This window comes from Hippichthys cyanospilos, chromosome 6 (genome assembly GCF_059441005.1).
Source record: "Hippichthys cyanospilos isolate Australia breed blue-spotted pipefish chromosome 6, RoL_Hcya_1.0, whole genome shotgun sequence".
Lineage (NCBI taxonomy): Eukaryota > Metazoa > Chordata > Actinopteri > Syngnathiformes > Syngnathidae > Hippichthys > Hippichthys cyanospilos.
In genome coordinates, this window is record NC_142374.1 from 23,588,503 (window position 1) to 23,608,569 (window position 20,067).

The 20,067-nt window shown below is 40.8% G+C and overlaps 1 protein-coding gene across 6 annotated transcripts in view; it reads right to left on the reverse strand.

Moving 5' to 3' along the window:
- Positions 1 to 17,869, reverse strand: part of nrcamb (neuronal cell adhesion molecule b) — a 77,257-nt gene extending 59,388 nt beyond the window's left edge. For 3 of the 6 annotated variants that reach the window (XM_088416612.1, XM_088416613.1, XM_088416611.1), the window contains exon 1: positions 17,669 to 17,869. The gene's annotated coding sequence lies outside the window, so the exon portion shown is untranslated. The remainder of the gene's footprint in view (positions 1 to 17,668) is intronic. The other 3 variants (XM_088416610.1, XM_088416609.1, XM_088416614.1) reach the window with 2 other exon arrangements.
- Between the last annotated feature and the right edge of the window lie 2,198 nt (positions 17,870 to 20,067).

Sequence of the window (20,067 nt, forward strand, 5' to 3'; positions counted from 1 at the left end):
TTCGCTCGGTCGCAAAAACAATGCTAAATAGGGGTGCTAATATCGAGAATACATTTTCATCTGACTCAAGGCCAAAGTACTTTTGGTATTAAGAGGAGAAAAAGCTGCACTTATTGATCAAATGTTCCATTAGCACTTTATTGGAAACACTTAGGAGCAAATTCGCCTCAAATGTTTAGAGAAAATGGATCTGCTTTGCTGCTGGCATCGGATAATGCACTCGCATTGGTCCATTAGGTCCTTTGTCATTGACCCATAGAGAAAACATTGGCGAGAAAGTTTGACCTTGAAAGCCACGAGCTTTATTTGTTTATTTTCCAGAAGTAGATGTCCCGGCAAGAATTGGTTGATAAATTGTCTTGTAATTTATTCACTTAGATGTTAAGTACTTTGCGTGTTGGGGGCGGGGGATTCGGAGGCGTTCCTAACAATTGCTCTTTTCTTTTCCCAAATCTGCATAATCATTGAGGTTAATTCAGCAAGCTGGTGTTCCATTGTCTTTGGCCGCGCCTGCCGCCGCCGCTTAAATGAATACTTTTGACAGAGCAGCGAAAGCGGCGGAATGAATCCAGGGGAAAATAAATGCCTCGCGGTAGACGACAAAAGCGCTTGTTATTTACAGTTCCTCCGTGATATGACTTCTTTGTATCTGCCTAAACTGTTTCTTGAATGTACTTGATTTTGCGACTAAACACGATAAGCACGATAATCACTGCTGGCGAGATGACAGGGAGGCAGCGTATTCTACACTACAAATCAAAACAACTCAAGACACGTTTCTACGAAAGAGCTAGTACGCACACTGTAGCTATTGGAAATACCGCATTTTCTGTACCATAAAGCGCAAATCAAGGCCTTTATGAAAGATTTTCTCCCTGAAAATTGACTATGCACTCTACAATCCCGTCCAAAATCTGTAAACTGTTATCATGCGACTTTGGTATCCTTCCGCTGGACCAACTATCGCACTAGTTCCCGCTGACACGGGGTCATAAGGGAGGAAACACGCACAGCATATACGCTAGCCGCCATAAGCTAATCAGAAAATGTTACATAATACATACAGGACGTACACTGGGAACGATAAAGCATTCAGGAAACATCACGTAATATGTACAGTACGTACGCTAGCGGCGATTAACCAATCAGAGAACATTTCATATTACGTGCAGCATGTACGCAGGCGGCGATAAACTAATCAGAGAATAATACGTACGGTGCGTACGCTGAGAGCGCTAAACCAATCAGAGAAAATGATGACATGCACCTTTTAAAACGGAGCAGCCTATGTATGGGTAAAGTACGGAACTGGAACCGATTAACAAGCTGCGCCGAATAATACGGTGTGCCGTAAAGTGTGGATAACATGTTATACTCAAGTACACTGGTTAGAAATTGTGAGAGATGTTCGGTCATTTTCCTGGACTCTTGATAAACTCAATCCGTGTCCTTGACATGACTGACAACCCTAAAAGACATCAAGAAGGCTCTTGGACGCAAGGAAAAAAATCAGTACGAGTGGCCTTTGAGACGGAAAGGCATCTCCGCTCCACTGTAGTTGCCCCACCAAGTGGCACCTGTCTCCAGCTCTTGAAATCATGTCTGGCTTGGGACCGCCAGGGTTGACCAACTCGGACCGTCTGTTAAGTTGCTTTCAAGGCTTTGCTCTGCTTGAGTGCTCAATTAGCGGTTGAGAGTCATGCTGAGGACTAACGCTGACTGTCGACCCCATGTTTTCAACTCCTTGACGCCTGGATTCATGATACGATGAAAAAAATGCTGGAGGAATAACGATTCTACTCTGACTTTAATTCGCAACAATTGGTATCAATGTGTTCAAGTCCGCTGACCCTCGTCGACTTTGGTAACCTTCCGCTGGACCAACTATCTCACTAGTTCCCGCTGACACGGGGTCATAACGGAAGGAACACGCACTGCACATACGCTAGCCGCCATAAGCCAATCAGAGAATGGTACATGATACATACAGGACGTACACTGGGAACGATAAACCATTGAGGAAACATCACCCTCGTTATCTTCTCTATCTATAGCCTTACACTTCATTTGCATTCAATTCCAGCTTCGATCTCCACCTTTCTAAATATTCTTCCATCTGGTCCTTGCTGTCACAGCAAATCACAAATATCATCTGCACAAATCATAGTTCGTGGGAATTCCTTTTGAACTTCATGTCAAGCCATACTATTTGCAAAAAGGTAGGGGCTTAGCGTTGATCCCTGATGCAACCCAATCTCAGTTTGGACTGTCATTTCGTCAAAATTGTAACGGCTACTTAGTTATCACACCACTAGGAGCGTGCCATCCCTTGGCTAAAATGCCGTGAGTATGTTGCGGAAGAAAACGACCCGAAATAACACTGCAGATTTACTCCCCCATATAAGGAACCCCGGAGGGCAAACAAGTTGAAGGAAAACTCTTCAAGTCCACGGCAGCACAATAAAACAAGAGACGGTCACGATACGCAAGCAAAACCGATAATCACGTCTCCGCTTGACTTCCGCGGTCGCTTTCACATCTCTGGCCCTTGATTTGTTGACGTTTGGGTTGGAGATTGTAGATAAGGCCGCATTTACACGTTCGGGGGCGAAGCTTGATTCGAACAGGCAGGTGTTTGCGCCTGGCAAGTTCATTTCATGCAAGAGTAATCGACAGAGCCCCCTGCAACATTTCTGCGGCGCCGCCTCTTGCTCCTTTTCCTTTTTCGCCCGCACGCTCACCGAGTCAAAAAGCTTCGCGCGGCGGTAGCCATCCTGATCCCGGAGTGCCTTTCACATGCTAAACACTTCTGGGGCTGGAAACAGTATTGTGCGCTCATATAATACTGCATCTGCTTTATGGCATGGAAGAAATGCATTGTCACCAAGTGGCAGTCAAAGAGCCATTGAAGGCCGGCCAAGATCTTTCAGCCCCCCCGCCCCCAACGCCGAGACTGGCGAGCTACTCTGGGATGAAGCGGACATAGCCGAACAAGACTGGAGTGACAAAATCACAAACGGATCCTAATGAGCTTTTCGCGTCCCGTCTCGGGGTTTTGAACGCTGCGGCCGGCTCTCGGACCGAGGCGGAAGACGCTTTGCTCCCAGCGGAATTTAGCCACATTCTGTAGGTGTGACTGCCACGGAGTCATAAATCAACCAGCACAGTGCAGCCTTTATATATTCTCTCCATCGTAAGAAGTCAAAGTGGCAAGATGGTGGCCATTGTGCCCACCGTTTTCATCTTATGTTCTATGAGTTGACTTGTTCACTACCATTTACGGCTATCACATCAAAAATACAATCTTTGTACACAAAGGAACACGTGATTATATATTATATATATATATATATATATATATATATATATATATATATATATATATATATACATATATATGGCGTATTGCATTATAAGGCACATAGATTAGAAGCTAGCATAAAATATATATGGCGTATTGCATTATAAGACACATAGAATAGAAGCTAGCATAAAATATATTGCTTTGCTGAATTAAAAACAGATTCTGGATTTTTTTTTTTAATGCAATTGTGCTTTCTTTTACAAAAACCCACAGATATTGTGCCTTGTACCCACATCGCTGGCTTCAAAACTGGAGGATATATACCATATAAAAAAATTAAAAAAGGGAGCTTAAAAATTTTGATTGTAAAAAATTCATTTAGAACTGAAATGCAAAGATAAAAATTGAAGAGTTTACATGGTGATTAATTTACAAACAAAGGGAGCGAGAAGAAGACGCTATTGAAGTAGAGATTTTGAGTTTGAACTGCTATTTTACTTTCCACCAGGGGGCACTCACTACTAGTTAATGCAACAGGCATGTTACTATTGTGCTGGTGCAGTATTTTGACTTTTTCTTGGCGCAAACTAGTTTTTTAACCTGTTACCCTTTTTTTTTAACATCATATCTTCTAATTGACTTTTCCATGCATTCCACTTCATTTGTTCTGACATTCAATGTCAATTTCTGGCATTCCAATCCATTTCCACAATAGACCGTGAACAATCAGAACGCTTTTTTTTCCACATTAATCGCATACCACCGATTTTGCTTATTTTAGCATCACAAAAAGACAAATATGTCGAGGTGGTTTAAATTGACAGAGGGCGCGGCAGAGAATGGAGGAGGTGTGAATGAAGGCGGTTCGCCAGGCGATTGTCCAGTGTTATGTAAAAGAGCCCAACTTTTAGATTCGGGGTTGGATGAAGAATCGGCGGCGTCAATCATACTCAAGCACTATGATGAGCTGTCTGTTTCTCTGTGTCCACCTACTCCATTTTGCTTCAATTCAACACACAATAAACAAAGATTGTTTTTAAAAAGGTGCATCGGTCACAGGATTCAGTGAGGTTGTCAATCTTCGCTCGTGAGACTTTTAAAAGTACTTCGAGGACAAGCCAATGTTGAAAATGTCGTTTAGGTTGGATCGACACCGCACTTGCCTGTTTAGATTTAATATGGCCGGATTCAAGGTTGCTGACGGTCTATTTCTCTTTACATTTCAGGTGATGCATATCCGAATGCCGAGGTAAACAATAATGCATAAATAATCCATGTGTATGAATGTTACATGATGCTTAGTTGACCTTCGCTAAGACTTTCCCTTCCATTATTTAAATGGGGGTAACCCCCAGAACATTTCTTTGGCTTCTGTTGCCACTTATTTTGCTTATACACCGAATTTTCCAGACTATAAACCGTATCGGCATATTAGTTGCACTAGCAAAAACTGAGCAAAAAAAAAAAAAACAACAACTTTTGTCACAGATATTTACGCACAAGAGAACCACTTATAAAGATAGTACACAGATTTTTTTTTCAACATAACATCCACAGAATACTGCAGTGTTAAATATTAGCTCAAACTCAAAATCAATACTTCCAGTAAATATATACAGTATACATATTTACACACACACACGCATATATATATATATATATATATATATATATATATATATATACACATACTGTATTTTCCACACTATAAGGCGCACGTGAAAGCCTTATTTTTTTTTTAAAGTCCATGGTGCGCCTTATGATCCGGTGCGCCTTATATATGGATCAATATTGAGATTGGGATTCGTAGATGGGGAGTGAACTGATAAAGTAAGATTGACCTGTTTCTTTTCTGTGTTTACAGTTGAACAAGGTTGCTCATATTGACATTGAGTTATTATTGAGAGTTTAGAGTTATTATTTGAGTTATTATTGTTATTACTTTGAGTATTTCTATATTGTGACTGAAAAAGTTTTAAATTACGTCATTAATTGAGGGTGCGCCTTATAATCCGGTGCGCCATACATATGGAAAATGTTTCCATTAGATGCGTTGTTGTGTAAAGAAGACATATTTCAAATCTAAAAGGGAAACTATGGGGGGTGAGGTTTTTGTCCCGGTCTTTAACCCAACCCTGACCCCCGGCTCTCGTCACATGTCCCTCACTTCAACCTGACGTCCTGGAGATCAATAACGGTCTCCTGTTGGGAAGATTGTTGAGGCGCGATGACCTCGGTTAACATTTAATCAATGGACAGTCAATCAAAAATCCTCCTCCGGTTGGGACGAAGCGGAAGCTACTTTGTTGGTTTTTTAGTTTCAAGCTGGCCAGTTTTAGGGTGGGCTTCATTTGTGTCCTGTTTCCAAGCCCGTGGACACAATTTTCATCTGACTTCAAAGCGCACGAGAGGAAACTCAGCATGAAATCAGTTTTTCGCTCAAATCATTATCACCCCGAAACACACAAGGCCGTCCCGGTAGCAACGCGAGCGGCGTCCTGCTGGGACGCTCCGAAACCGCCACGCGTAATTTAGCCGTCGGCTCTTCCGGCTCTCCCGATAACCCGATCTGACGTCGTACGTTCTTGCAGACGCTTTGCCTTGATTTCATCATCGGCCGGCTTCAGATTATGGGAGTCTGGTTATCACTTTCTCCCAGGGTTGGGGGGGGGCGGAGTTTGGATTGTGGGGTCTGGGGTAATCCCGAGGAGTTTGACTTGGGATGCCTTAAAGCTTAATTAGATTGGATTAGGGTTTTTTTTTTTTTTTTTTACTGCCGAAGACCGTGGTGAATCCAATCAGTTGGACTCTGCGTGCAGTTGCCTTATTCTGATCTTATTAGACACAAATCAGCAAGTATTGACTATGTTTAAAGGTGAAGTAGGAAATAAGGAATTTAGAGATGGATATACATGTAATCAATATTAATGGTTTGGCTAAAGCAGGGGTGGAGAATTTTTTTTTACGTACTGAAGAAAAAATAAACAGAAAAACCGAATGATACAAACGCGACTTAGCATTGTAAGATTTTGTTAATAATCAACACCAATCAAGTAATAACATATTAAAAGGTATTTTAGCTTTTCTTTGTTCTGTTTTAGTTGTGTATGTTTAATCTCTTTTAATGTTTTTACCCCAAAAACAAGCAAATCTACGATGAACAGGATGGGCGATATATTTTATTTATTTTTATGCCTATATATATATATATATATATATATATATATATATATATATATATCATATTTTCCGCACTATAAGGCGCACCGGATTATAAGGCGCACCCTCAATTAATGACATATTTTAAACGAAAACAAACGAAAACAGCAGCATTTCTCCTGATGGCGGAAAATCTAGCGTCCGATGCGGAAAATACGGTCCACACCAACGCAACCGATTTAAAAGGCTCACTCGCAAAATTCTTTGACAGTGACAAGAATGAAAAATCCCCAAACAGCTGACGGCAACTATTGTTCTTCTACACTTATAGTCGGAAATGGAAAAAAAAAAAAGCAATTAATCCAAAATAAATCGAGGAGCTCAGTCAGTGGAGAATATCAGGAAAAGAACATTCAGCTATTTAAATCCCATGGGTACAAAACGCAGATTCTGAAACTGGTTTGAATAAATCCATAAGCATTTTAAAAGCCTTACTTCTTTTCATCATGGAATATTGACATTTTTACCGAAATAGCACTTCATAATAATCATCTAAAAAGCTATTAAACACTATGCTTGAGCGAATCGTCCACTATGCTCGATTCCATGAAGGCTAAACATCTAAAGACATTTTCCACACGTTGACATTTCAACTAAGATTTCTGGACCGCCTAAGCAACGCATGACAAAACGGCCAGTGAGTAAAAGTGTCCCCTTGTGCGTCTCGCCGTGACCCCTTTGAGTCGCGAGTGAGCTCAATGACGAGATGCGGTCATTGTGCCTTTTGCCCCGGGACGCCCCAAAAGCAGCCAACCTTGAAGTCCCATGCATTGGGTCCACCTCGCATGGGAAGTCTTTTGAATGTCTGCCAGGACAAAACCAATGTAAGGGACACCATTCACCATCGGGAACCAACATGACAAAGGACGGATTGTGTGGTAAAAGAAAAGTTCCCCCAAAAAAATGAAACCGCCTCTTTCCGCTGCGGGGATGTCTAAGAAGACGATTAGCGGTTCGCTTCTTGTCGGTGAAATTTGACCAAACTCCAAAAATCAACAAAGCGCCATTGGTGTCCATCCATCCATCCATCCGTTTTCCATAGAGCTTGTCCTCATAGAGACAGGGTGAAGAAGTCATGCTAATCGCAACGACAAGCATTCATGCTATGGCCAGTTTCAAAATCGACCCTAATATATCATCTAAGGACATTGGTACACTATTGTGTTTTTTTCTTAAGTAGATCCCAGTCGCTTAATTACGGCGTAAATTGCTGATGTCAACAACGCTACCATGTCCTGAAATCAAGTTTGATTGCTAATAATGCTAATTAAGAACGTTAATCAAAATATTCTGATATTATACGGCATCTGTTGGCTTTAGTGGCTATCAAGGCTAGCAGCGGGAAACGGGACTAGATGCTAGAAGCGTTAGCGGCTATCAGCACTCACGTGTCCCTTTCTCATTTTTTTTCACAGGCAATTAGCGTTGGTATCATTCTTAACAGCTAACAGCGCTAGCAGCATCAAGCATTACTAGATCCTACTGTTGTTAGCATCCAGCAGCACATAAATGCCCTATATAAGCTAGCAGGAGCTGTCGGATTTCCTTTCAAAACTGTTTAATAGACGTAAATAAGCCAAATGATAAAGTTGCTGTTCTTACTGATCACTTTTTAACAAAGCAGGCTCACTCTAATGTGCGGCTTTAACCTGCAAAAACTCCATCTAAAATCTCTCTTGTGTCCCTAAAAAATAATAAAATAAAATAATAGCGTTGAAAAGAGTTAATTGATTTGAGTACCTCTCGTTTTTTTTGTAGCCATACAGTTCAGTAGCCACTGTATGAACCGATAACTGATAGTATAACAGGAACAAACACTCACAAACATCATGTGTTACTACTCTAATCTGCAAACATCTCTGTCCATTCTCCTCGCGCGCAAAAACAATCTAAAGTTTCTTGTCTTCCTTCCTTGTTTGTTGTTGATTAAATGTTCTATTGCGATAAATAAAACATGACTTAATAAAAGGACGCTAACGCTTTGAAGCGCTTAATTGTGTTTGCGGATGTTGTATCGAGCCTTGCATAAACTGGCCGTTAGAATGTGCTGTAAACTGAGCGGTAAAGCTTTCTATGAATAAGACAGAACGTATGCGTGCGAACGAAACGAAGAGTGAGGCTACAGGGAGGAGAGATATCCATCACGCCGAAAAAGGTATTACAATAAGAACCAAACTGAATGGGCCACTACTGCTTATGGAGTCAAAGCTAAAGGGTATGCTAATAAATCAAGCTGTCATTTATCTATCCTCCACCCACACAATCCTCCTCCTCCTCTTGACCAGGAATTATCTCTCCGACTATTCCATCCTCCCAGCTTCCAAAGACGCCTCGGCGCAGGGAGGCCTGCAGAAAAGTGACCTCCAGGAGATTACGATGATTGCTCTTCCATAGCTTGCATTTGAGCCGAAATTGCTCTGACACACGCACGCAAACACACATGTTCAAGCACCCACACACTCACGCACACACGCTGTTTTATGGAGGTCCTCTTATGGGGGGGTGTGTTTCACCATAAATCATATTCATGTCGGTGCCATAAAGGAAAATAATGAAAAATGCTAAGCGTGTCTTTGATAACATAAAAATGATCAACAATCTCTCATTATTATATTGTGACGTGTGATTAAACATTTGCAAAATTACCACAGAAACAGTTGTTTTGAGCTTTATGGTTTATGTCATAAATCCTTTCCTTACTTGTGTTTGTGCAAAATAAATTGTATTATATTATATTACAGTTAGATTATGTATGACATCACAAGCTTCACTTCATCTTTTGATGATGATGATAAATGATGATGATAAATCAACAAATAGAAGGGGTCAATAATAAAGGTATCACATATATATATATATATATATATATATATATATATATATATATATATATATATATATATATATATATATATACACACACACACACACACACACACACACACACACACACACACACACACACACACACACACACACTTAAACCTGGTCAATAAATCATCTTCCAACATCTGGACAGATGAAACCACATGTAAGATTTCTATGACCCCAATCTCCCCTAATTGTTATGAAGCCTTATCAAAGATTATCTGGTATAGATTTATGCCCCCCCCCCCCCCCCCACCCAAAAAAAAAGAAAAAAGATGACATATCCGGACAAAACAACACAGCCAGGGCCGCCATTGTCTAACTCACAAAGCGCGCCAATTCATCTTGCCACTCAAAGGCGGGATCTCCCATCTCGACCGGGATTTGTTTACCATCCCGTTTCTTTGTCTTCCCCCGGGGATTTTTTTCCCAAGATTCCTGGGGTTGCGTATGGGGATGGGTGGCGAGTAAGGAGGGACGCCGGGGGGGTTGATAGGATGAAAAAGAGGGAAAGAAAAGCCCATTGGTTTCAGCGGCATCTCGAGCCAAGCTGTCATCTCTCTGGGATTAAGGGCCCTTCAAGCGCTAACTGCTAGCATAACCTCGGAAGGAAAGTGGGCGGGGCCTGATTAGGAGGCACGGCCTAAATAAGATCTTGAGGTCAGCGAGCCTTCTGAACCACGGCGAAGCCACTTGGCGTTCCCGTGTCGACTTTATTCATGAGTGTCTCCGCTTTGCGGATTCAATTGCGGTTGCGTCAGGCGCCGAGGCAACTCGGTTAATCCACGCCTCCTCGCCGCTTATCTTGGCGACGCCTTCCCGTTCCGACAGGATGTAAGGCCTGTAAGAGTGTGGAAGCTCGGGCGGATTTCTTTGGCAGCCCGGCGTTCTAATCTGGAAAAGAGCTGCGGGATACATTTGCTGAGCTATTAGCTAACAAAAGAAAGAGTGGGATGTGCAGACATTTTCTTTTGGGGGGGGGGGGGGGGGGGGGGGGCATTATACAAACAAGAGGACGACTTGAAGGCATTCAAGTCTCAAATCTGGGTAAATTTGGCCAGCGGACACCCTGTCAGTGGAGTGCAGCCCAATTCTTGCTGGTGACAAGAAGGGAAGCGTCGGCGCTTTGAGTGGGTCGGCGCCGGGTCATTGCCGGGCCGCCTGTCCAACATCTGCTGCCCATCCAGAGTTGGCCGGAACCGCGGGTAGGCCGACCCAACATGGGCGAGCGCTAACGTCAAACAAAAGCTCCGAGACCCAAGTTTGGCCTTCTTCGGACTGGAGACTCTTTGTTCGCATGAAAACATTGGTGTCCAAATTATGGCCCGTGGGCACATTGTGGCCCACCGTCAATTTTTTAGCGGCCCAAAGCGTAAACATCACATTTGCTCCAAACGAATTGAGTTATAAATTGACGATTTACAACTAAAGACTAATAGAATAAACCCGGTGAGGATAAGAGGCTTTAGAAAACGGAAGGATGGGGTTGCTATTATTGAGGCTCCACACTTTTATAATGTTAAGGTCTTAAAAGTCTTTTTATTTTTTTATTTTGGGGGGGTCTAGTTGTCATAAAAACACAGTAAAAGCCACAACTGCACAATGCATTGTCTCCACATGAAAAGAGAGCCGCTGTCACTTCAACGCATTTGTTTGGACACAAAAGAGCATCGCTAATGCTTTGTTGGGCAGTAAAGACTGTAATAACCTGACATGGCTGATAATGGCGTTTCCAGGGCAACCTACATTGATTGAGCGCCATAGTGTAAAAGGCACCCATGAAAAGATTGGGGTCATCCAAGGACTTGCGCACCATATGTCAACATCACACTTAGTGTTCAAAAGAAAAAGCTACTCTCAAATCCAGCAAGCAAAATGTTGAATCAAACGCTGGCTCATGTCGCTAAAAATAGATTGAGAAATGAGGAGCCATAAATGTTTTCTTGAGTGGGGCTGGGGTTAAATTTGGGCCCATTTTACGCATGTCAATTAGCTAACTAGTGGGCGGTACAGCTACAGAAAGTGGATTAGGGCCAATTGAAAAATAAGGGTTGGCAGGATTCACGCTTTAATATCAGAATTCTCACAAATATCTCACCTAGTGAGAATTTCCACTTTAAATTGAGGAATCTGATTTTAAAGTCAGAAATTTCACTTCAATTACCTGAACTCTGAGTGAGAATTCTGTGAAGGAAGTCAAAATTCAGAATTCTGAAAAGAAAATTCTGAAAGAAATTCAGAATTGTTGCTTTAAAGTGACGAATTTTAAGAATAAAATCAGAATTCTGACTTTCAGTGGGCCGAATTTAGTCGCGTTTTAAAGTCAGAATTCTCCTTTTGAAGTGAAATTCTGAGAAGAAAATCTGAATTCTGACTTTCAGGAGGCAGAATTTAGTCAGGGGGGTTTAAAATCAGAATTCTCACTCTAAATAATAATTCTGAGAATAAAGCTCGAACTATCTGTTTAAAGTGAGAAGTCTGATTTCCAGAATTAAAGTTCAACCAGACATTAAATTCTGAGAAGTCAGAATTCTGGAGAATTCTGACAATATGAGAATAAACTCAAAATTCTTACTTTAATGTGGAAATCCTAAGAAATTCAGATTTCTCACTATAAAGACAAGTATTAGATTAAAAAATCATTCATTTATATATTCAAAAATCTAAGAATAAACTCCAAATTCTTACTTTAATGTGGAAATCCTAAGAAATTCAGATTTCTCACTTTAAAGTCAAATTTCTAAGTGTCAGATTCAGAAATCATTCATTTATATATTCAAAAATCTAAGAATAAAGTCAGAATTGTGACCTTCAAGCGAGACTCCTGCCAAGCGTTTGTTTTTTCTTGACTGGCCCTAATCCTCCTCCAAATTATTCATCCAGACTCAAGTGTCGCTGTTTTTTAAATGAGGACATGCCAGAACAGCTGCGGATTCCAAGTGGCGAGAAGCACATAAATCAGCTCAAATCAGTGTTTATGAGTCACCTGTCAGCATCCTCTTCGGATAATCGGCCCGAGCGTGTAAACAGCGACGATTGCAGCTGTGCGCTGGCAGAATTGCAACGAGGTGTCAATGCCCGTTAGACCTGATGCCTAACTGAGTGTGAAACTCCAATTGCAAGAGATCAACATGCGTTTCCTCCTTTGCATATACTCGTGCAACGTGAACAACAGCATCGGATTTACGGCGTTGCTGTGTTCCTCTATTGAGGCCTTCATCGGTCCCGAAATACCAGCGACGGTGAGGCCAGGAGGGCCCGGGCGATGACAGCGCGCCGGGACCGCCCACATTACCGCTGACACTAATGGGCCTCCTCATCCGTCCCCGGAGATCGCGCCCTGACGGAATGGCGGGGCTCATCCAGATTCTCGCCATTCAGGACTAGCGCACATGTCAAAAGTCTGTCACTCACTGAGGATCAACTGACCAGTGATAGGGTACTTGGAAAACGAACAGGGTTCACCATATAGCTATGCTTCTCATATATATATATATATATATATATATATATATATATATATATATACACACACACACACACACACACCATATTTTCCGCACTATAAGGCGCACCGGATTATAAGGCGCACCCTCAATTAATGACATATTTTAAAACTTTTTCCATATATAAAGCGCACCCTCAATTATTGACATATTTTAAAACTTTTTCAATCACAATATACTAATATTCAAAGTAATAACAATAATAACTGAAATAATAACTCTCAATAGCATAATAACTCAACGTCAATATGAGCTACCTTGTTCAAGTGTAAACACACAAAAGAAACAGGTAAAGCTTACTTTATGAGTTCATTCCCCATCTACGAATCACAATATCAATATTGATCCATATATAAGGCGCACCCGATTATAAGGCGCACCATCAGCTTTTTAAAAAAATTGAGGCTTTTGGGTGTGCCTTATAGTGCGGAAAATACGGTATGTACATATACATATACATATATATATATATATATATATATATATATATATATATATATATATATATATATTACATTTTGCTAACTACGAACAATGTCTTTTTTTCAAAGAACCTGACATTAAACACGTGAGGAATCCAGATGCTAAGACTCAGCTGAATAATTCACCATATTGTTTACGCAAAGGCCATTTTGACAAATCAAAAGGAGTTCTCGGTCAAACAGACGAGCGCATAACAAGCCTCCGGGTCGCATACCGCTTCCTCTGAGCGACGATGCCTTTCACGTCACCGCCAGTGACACAGAGCACGTCAGTGTCTCTTTGAGACACTTTGTCTGTGGTCACCGTGCCACAGACGTGGCCTTGATGACAGTCTGCGTGCCTTCGCCAACCCACGGGCCCAAATCGGTGGCATTTTCTTTCCAACACCCAAGCTTTTCCCATAGCCCCCTCAGGCACTGTTTTTAAACCAGCGGGGTGAGCGACTGGTGCTTCCACAATAACCCCCAACGTGTGCGGTGATAATCCCTGGGTTATGCAAATCCTCCCCCGCTCCACCGCCCGGTGCCAATTGCAGCTGCAGCGGGTGAAAGTTAAAAGGGCAGCTTGATGTAGGCCACTATCTTGTCCTGGTTTTCCATATCATGTCAGGGATCGCGGTGATACAATTACAGACCGCTTTCTATTTCCGTCTCCTTTACCTAAACGTAACAAGGCTTCTGGGATTTTGGCAAAAAGAGGCTTCAAGCTATCTATTTACGCTCTTAGTTGAACATTACTATCAACGTAAAGATAAAACTAAGAAAGAAAACACATTGTTCAGATAAAACATCCGCATATTTTAGCCTTGATGCAAAATACCATAGGGACATGCTAACTGTTAGCACACCACTAGCCAAAAGTTAAAAAAAACAAACCTCGATACTCAAAGATGACAAGAAAATTCAAGACATCAACTCTTGAAGATGGGCAACTGTGGCGCAAAAGTCATTTCAGGTCATAAAGCATCATCCACATCATAAATCTGACAAAGAAAACAGCGATACACGCAAAGCTAATTTGAAGAATCTAAATAACAAATATTCTGTTTTGATTTGTTTACATCAATAATTCATTCATTACACTAAAAGGGAACTTATTTAGTGGAAAATGTTCTTTTAAAAAGTATTCATTGTATTTGAAAAATAGTGGAGCGATCAAATGACATGATACATTTTACTGCTGAAAAATTAGACATCAATTTGATACAACTGCTAAACTAGGTCAATTTGTGCGACACAGCCAAAATAATTGTGTTGTTTTATACAGAAAGTTGGGTCAAATTGTCCTGAATATTGACAGTACTTTACTGACCCATAATTTGGTTATTTTAACCCCACTGTTGGTCTTTTTTCCCCTATTATTGAGTTGTTTTTAACCCAGTAGTTTCTTCTTTTTTTTTTGACTAACCCAATATTGTGTCAAAAAGGACCAGCCCAATCTTAGGCTCAATTTGAACCAACTTCTGGGTTACTTTAATTTCCACCAAACGAGGACGAAACATAAGTCAAAACTTGAAAGTTGTGTCAAATTGAGCCAAATATTAGATCTGACCCTTTTTTGACCCGTGACTGGGTTATTTTTAAACCGTTTTCAGAATATCGACTTTTTGTGCCTGTTGAAGTACAGTAAACGAAGATTTTAGTCTTTGTTACTTCCCGCGATTACGGAAGAGAGAAACGCAAGCAGGCAAGTGTGTCACTGCCAGTTTTTACATTTATCTGGACATAAGGGCCCCAATAGTAGTGAGGATACCGTTATCGTCTTACGCAGATTAACAGTAGTCTGCTCGGGGTGCATAAACATTACTAGAAAGTGTGTCAGTGCGTTTGAGGGAGCAAGAGGAACAATGAAGCCAGGGGGGTCATTAGCATTGGCATTAATGTGTCTATTTGAGCAAGGAGCGAAAGTGTGCAGTGTGTGTGTGTGTGTGTGTGTGTGTGTGTGTGTGTGTGTGTGTGTGTGTGTGTGTGTGTGTGTGTGTGTGAAAGTGTCTGGGGATGAGCGGGAACATGGAGTAGAAACTGGGAGAAAGGATGTAAAGGAGGAGGAGGAAGGGGGTGTATGATAGTGAGAGACCCCCTTTGACTGAAGCTTTAACCAGACAGAGGGATGAAGGGGGGCGGGCGGGCGGGGGGGTTGGGGGGGGGGGGGTGTTTTGCGAGAGGGAACACACGGAACGGGGTGTTGTTGGTGAACCTCAAGAGGGGAGAGGAAAAAGGGGGGGTGGCGGTGATGGCGAGGGCCTTTCATCAGATTGAGAAGCAAACAAATGGAGCGCTAGGCGCAAACAAGCGCTTGTCACGAGCGCTGATATGAACATGAGGGGGGAATTAAAAATGCGGACGAGAAAAGCAGCTTAGAGGTTTGTGTGTGCGGCTTTTTCGCCGACAATGGGCCAAAAAAACAAGTGTCAACCGTCAATGGATGACTATATGCGCTAAACACACTCTTTACTTGGAGTCATTTTAACGATAACACAAGATATCATACAGATACGAGTGATACTGCGCGTCGACAAATTTGATATCATAAACGCGCAAGATTCATAAAACTGACATATTTTGACAGGTTTCTGTGAGTTCATATCAATTGAATTCTTTCTAATGTAGTGCGAGAAACAGTACACATTGATTTTCAAATCAAGAGCACATTAACTGGAAGATGAAGCAACGCATTGCTAAATAACGTTATAGTCACGCCTTTGCAAAACCCTTGCTTTCATTTTGTGTGAAATGAATGCAGACGAGTCACAACTAAAATAAACGTTACACAGTCCATCTTGTGGAGTATAAGAAGAAATTATGCCAAGAGATACCACTACAAATTTCCATCAGCGATTCTTCGAGCAAGCAAAAGAGGATTCAAGCGCAACAGAACTGAGAAACAGGCATGCTAGCAACTTGTCAATTGTGCTACCAAGCATGATAGCCAGCAATTAAAGGTAGATCTAACGTTAGCGGCTAACACCGCTAGCAGCGTCGAGCAGTATTAAATGATAGCAAAATTAGCAAGTGACTTTTCAAAGGCTGTTTAATGGCTGGAAATGACTCAACAGACAGGGTTACCGTTCCTATTGATCACTTTTAAACAAAGCGGGCTTACTCCCATGTGTCGTATTAGCCAGCAAAAATCGCTAATATGGTTTTGACGTCAGTTGCTTTCATTAAACAAGTGGGGAGATGTTTATGTTAATTAAATGTTAGTTAAAGTTGCTTAGGAAAGACATTATTATATTGATATTTTATTGAATGAGGCTGGTTGCCAACGATAAGAAGCGCCACTGATTTTAGCGACTAGCAGCTTTGAGCAGCCTCGCTGACCATTGATTTTTCTAAAGCAGCTTAGTAAACAAAAATGACAACGGACACAGTTGCCATTCCTACTGATCACTCATAAATCATAAATCAAATGGCAAGATAATTGTGTGAACTGTCACTGATGTTTCCAGAGCGTAAAATGGTCTAAATTTAAGTTAAATAAAGGTTGATAATCTATAAATACGTATATTGTAAAGTAAAAACGTATTTTATTGTCTTCTGAATTCAGAATTACTATTGAACCGAGCAAAAATATATGTATTTTTTTTATCCAAATACCCAATATTAGTAAACCAGCACTATTTACAAATACTTTATTTATAATACTAGTAAATAAAGTGATAATCTTGTCTCAGGTTTCTTGAAACATGAGTACAGTACTGTATATTTTGTTTTTATTTTATTTTGTGAACTGACTGTAAATTCACGTTAATTGCACATTCTGCCATCTAGTGGCAGAACATTATTTGTCTAAATGCTATAAATTTCTGGTATAAATGAATAAAAACACATTCTGTATTGCAGTAAATGTAGAAACATTTTAGGGCGTGTCTCACGTGACACACCTGATGATCTTAAACAGCACAATAGTCCGGGATGAACTGTGGTCGTACTATATTCATATTTTTGTTTTTGGGGGGGTGGCAAAAAATTAGGAACATCATGCACAATCCCAAACCAAACCCAACATGATTATTTTTCTGTCCGTGCATTCGATTCTCATGACAGCGCACAATGTAAACAATGCAGAACGCTGCGAATCACCTGGAAGCTATTTGCTAATTCGGCTTTCAAATAAAAATGCGTTTACGTCCACACATGCACGTAAGGATGTTTCAGTTGATTTGGTGGCTGTAGCAATTTCGCCGCCTGCCTCCCTCGTGCAACAAAACTCTTGGCAGCGAAATCCTTGCACGTGTTTATTTGTTTTTAGAGAATATAACCGGGACGCATGATGCGAGAGTGCTTACCTTGCTTTCACCGGTCCACGCGTGGGAGTGTCCACCGTTCGCGATGCTTTCTCCTCCACCTCGTCTCCGGATGGAGTCCCGCTCGCCGCCTGCACTTGTCTTTACGCCGATTCCTCTCTCTCTCTCTCTTCAGGCTCTCCCACTTGCACACACATTACTCACAGAAACTCGCGGGGGCGCGCAGCTTGCTCTCCGGAGCGCGCGCTGCTGGTGTCGGGATGCTTTTTTTTTTTTTTTTTTTTTTTGTAAAGGCAAAAAGTATCGCAGATGGACAACAGCTGGGTGACTTTTGAGGATTAAAAATAATGAAAATTTAAAAAGCAAAATGTTGTCTTTTTAATGCACGTTAATGGCTCAGAATGAAGCGGAGGATTTAATGCAAGGCAATTAAAAGAATTGTTTCATCATTTGAGTGCCTTTTCGTCTGTATATATACATACAGCACTTTGCTTGACAAAAACATTCAAGAACTAGTTATTATAGACTAGATTAATCACAAAACGCGACCGTTTTACGTCAACAGACTGCGACAATTCACTTAAACGTTATACTACAAAATTCTTGTTAAACGTGAAAAACGAAAAGATGGCCAGATATATTCTTTAATGCATCGTTTGCTTTTTTTTAATCCACAAAAAAAAATCACAGTATAAGTTCACTTTCTATTTTCTATAGCCTATGCAGCGAATCTTATTTCTTGATGCTGATTCAACTGTGCAATTCAGTGCTCCCTCGTTTATCGCGGGGGCTACGTTCCCCCACAGTAATCAAAATCCGTGATGTAGCGATTGAACTGAAACACATCTTTTGTTCTCTTTTTTCAAGTTTACTTTGTTTCTTTTGTTAAAAAACAAACAAACATAAAAACATAAAGGAAAATAATCAAAACAAAATAGCAAGGTAAATAAATGAAAATCAATGCAGTATAGTCACTTTTTTTAACATATAAAATTACTATTTTTTGATTGGTTTGATTTAAAAGGAAGCAAAATTGTAAGGGAAATAGTGATGTAAACCTGAAAACATTATAGTCATAAATGAAAATTAGCAATAAAGTGAATCCGTGATAACCAAACAGCACTGTAGCAAAGGAAGAACATAAATAGGTCCTTTGATTGCTTGTAAAAAATTATCATAAATCGAAGTTGGAGACACAATTTTCATACCGTCCTCAAATGCAGCATCAGGTGTTTCACCCCATCTGTTTTTCAAGTTTGATAATGACGTTTGCAATCCGAGCCGCGATTGGTTGGTAGCACAGACAAAAGAAAAAGAAGCTATTTAAGGACACTATCCGTTATGAAGTGCCTCACTCCTTTTAAAAATGAAACAAATATTAAATCTTCCCTTGGTATCAGTGGCTTGTTGCAAAACTAATTAAATGCTAATGAGCTGCCTTTATTTGCTCCAACTCGAGGTGTAATTGAGAAGCAGTGGCTTACGATAACAACAAAATGAGGCAGCACAATCCAGGCGCATGGATGCTGCATTTTGTACCCAAGGTGCAAATGAAAAATCAAATTAAGTTGATGCCATTCCAGCCGGGGGAAAAGAAGCCAGTTCATGGGTTAGATGGCCGCTTTACATCCGAAGTGGACGCATTTCCTCTTCCAGGCTGCTGTGTAATTACATTAGGATGTTTTCTTTTTTTCTATTGAGTGGGAGCAGCCGTTATTGGTTGTAAACCATGTTAACACGCACGGGGGCAAACACATAGTCACAACACACACGTTTTACTCGCTGAAGATAGAAGAAGCATCAGAATGGAGCATCCACATTTGAGTTATACATTTAAAAGAATTTGGTTGGGTTTTATAGATTCCCATTTCAAAGATTCGCTTTTTTTTTTTTGCGTTTTTGTTGAATCACTAACCAAACAGGTGTGCTTACAGGGGAGGGCAACAAGACATTTTCTGACCAATAAAACGTTCTATGATATTCCATGAATCTCAAGGCGTATTCTGATTAACAATTACATTTGCGGAATATGAAATAAGAAGCAAAATCCACACGCTTTTAGCCGCGTGGGTGGTGGCCATTTTGCCACTTGCTGGCGACTGAAAATAATATCACATTTGCTAAAAGGCACAGGAAATGGCTAATCTCAGATCACTTGTTTTCTAAATTAGGTCATGTGACGTTCAGAATCCGAGCTGTAATTTGTAATCTGAGTCCTGAGAAACTGTGGTCATTTTTTACTCTATGGCAGGTGGCAAAATGGCCGCCCCATGAGATGGTGACAAAAGAAGTGTTTATCGTCATGTGCACAGTAAAGAAGAGATGTAGGTTTAGCTCCTATTAAAATTTTGACTTTTGCTTGTGAATAATAATGAATAAGATGTGGTTTTATTACTTGTCCTAATTTTCAAATGCATTTTTTGTCGTTTTATGAAGCTATT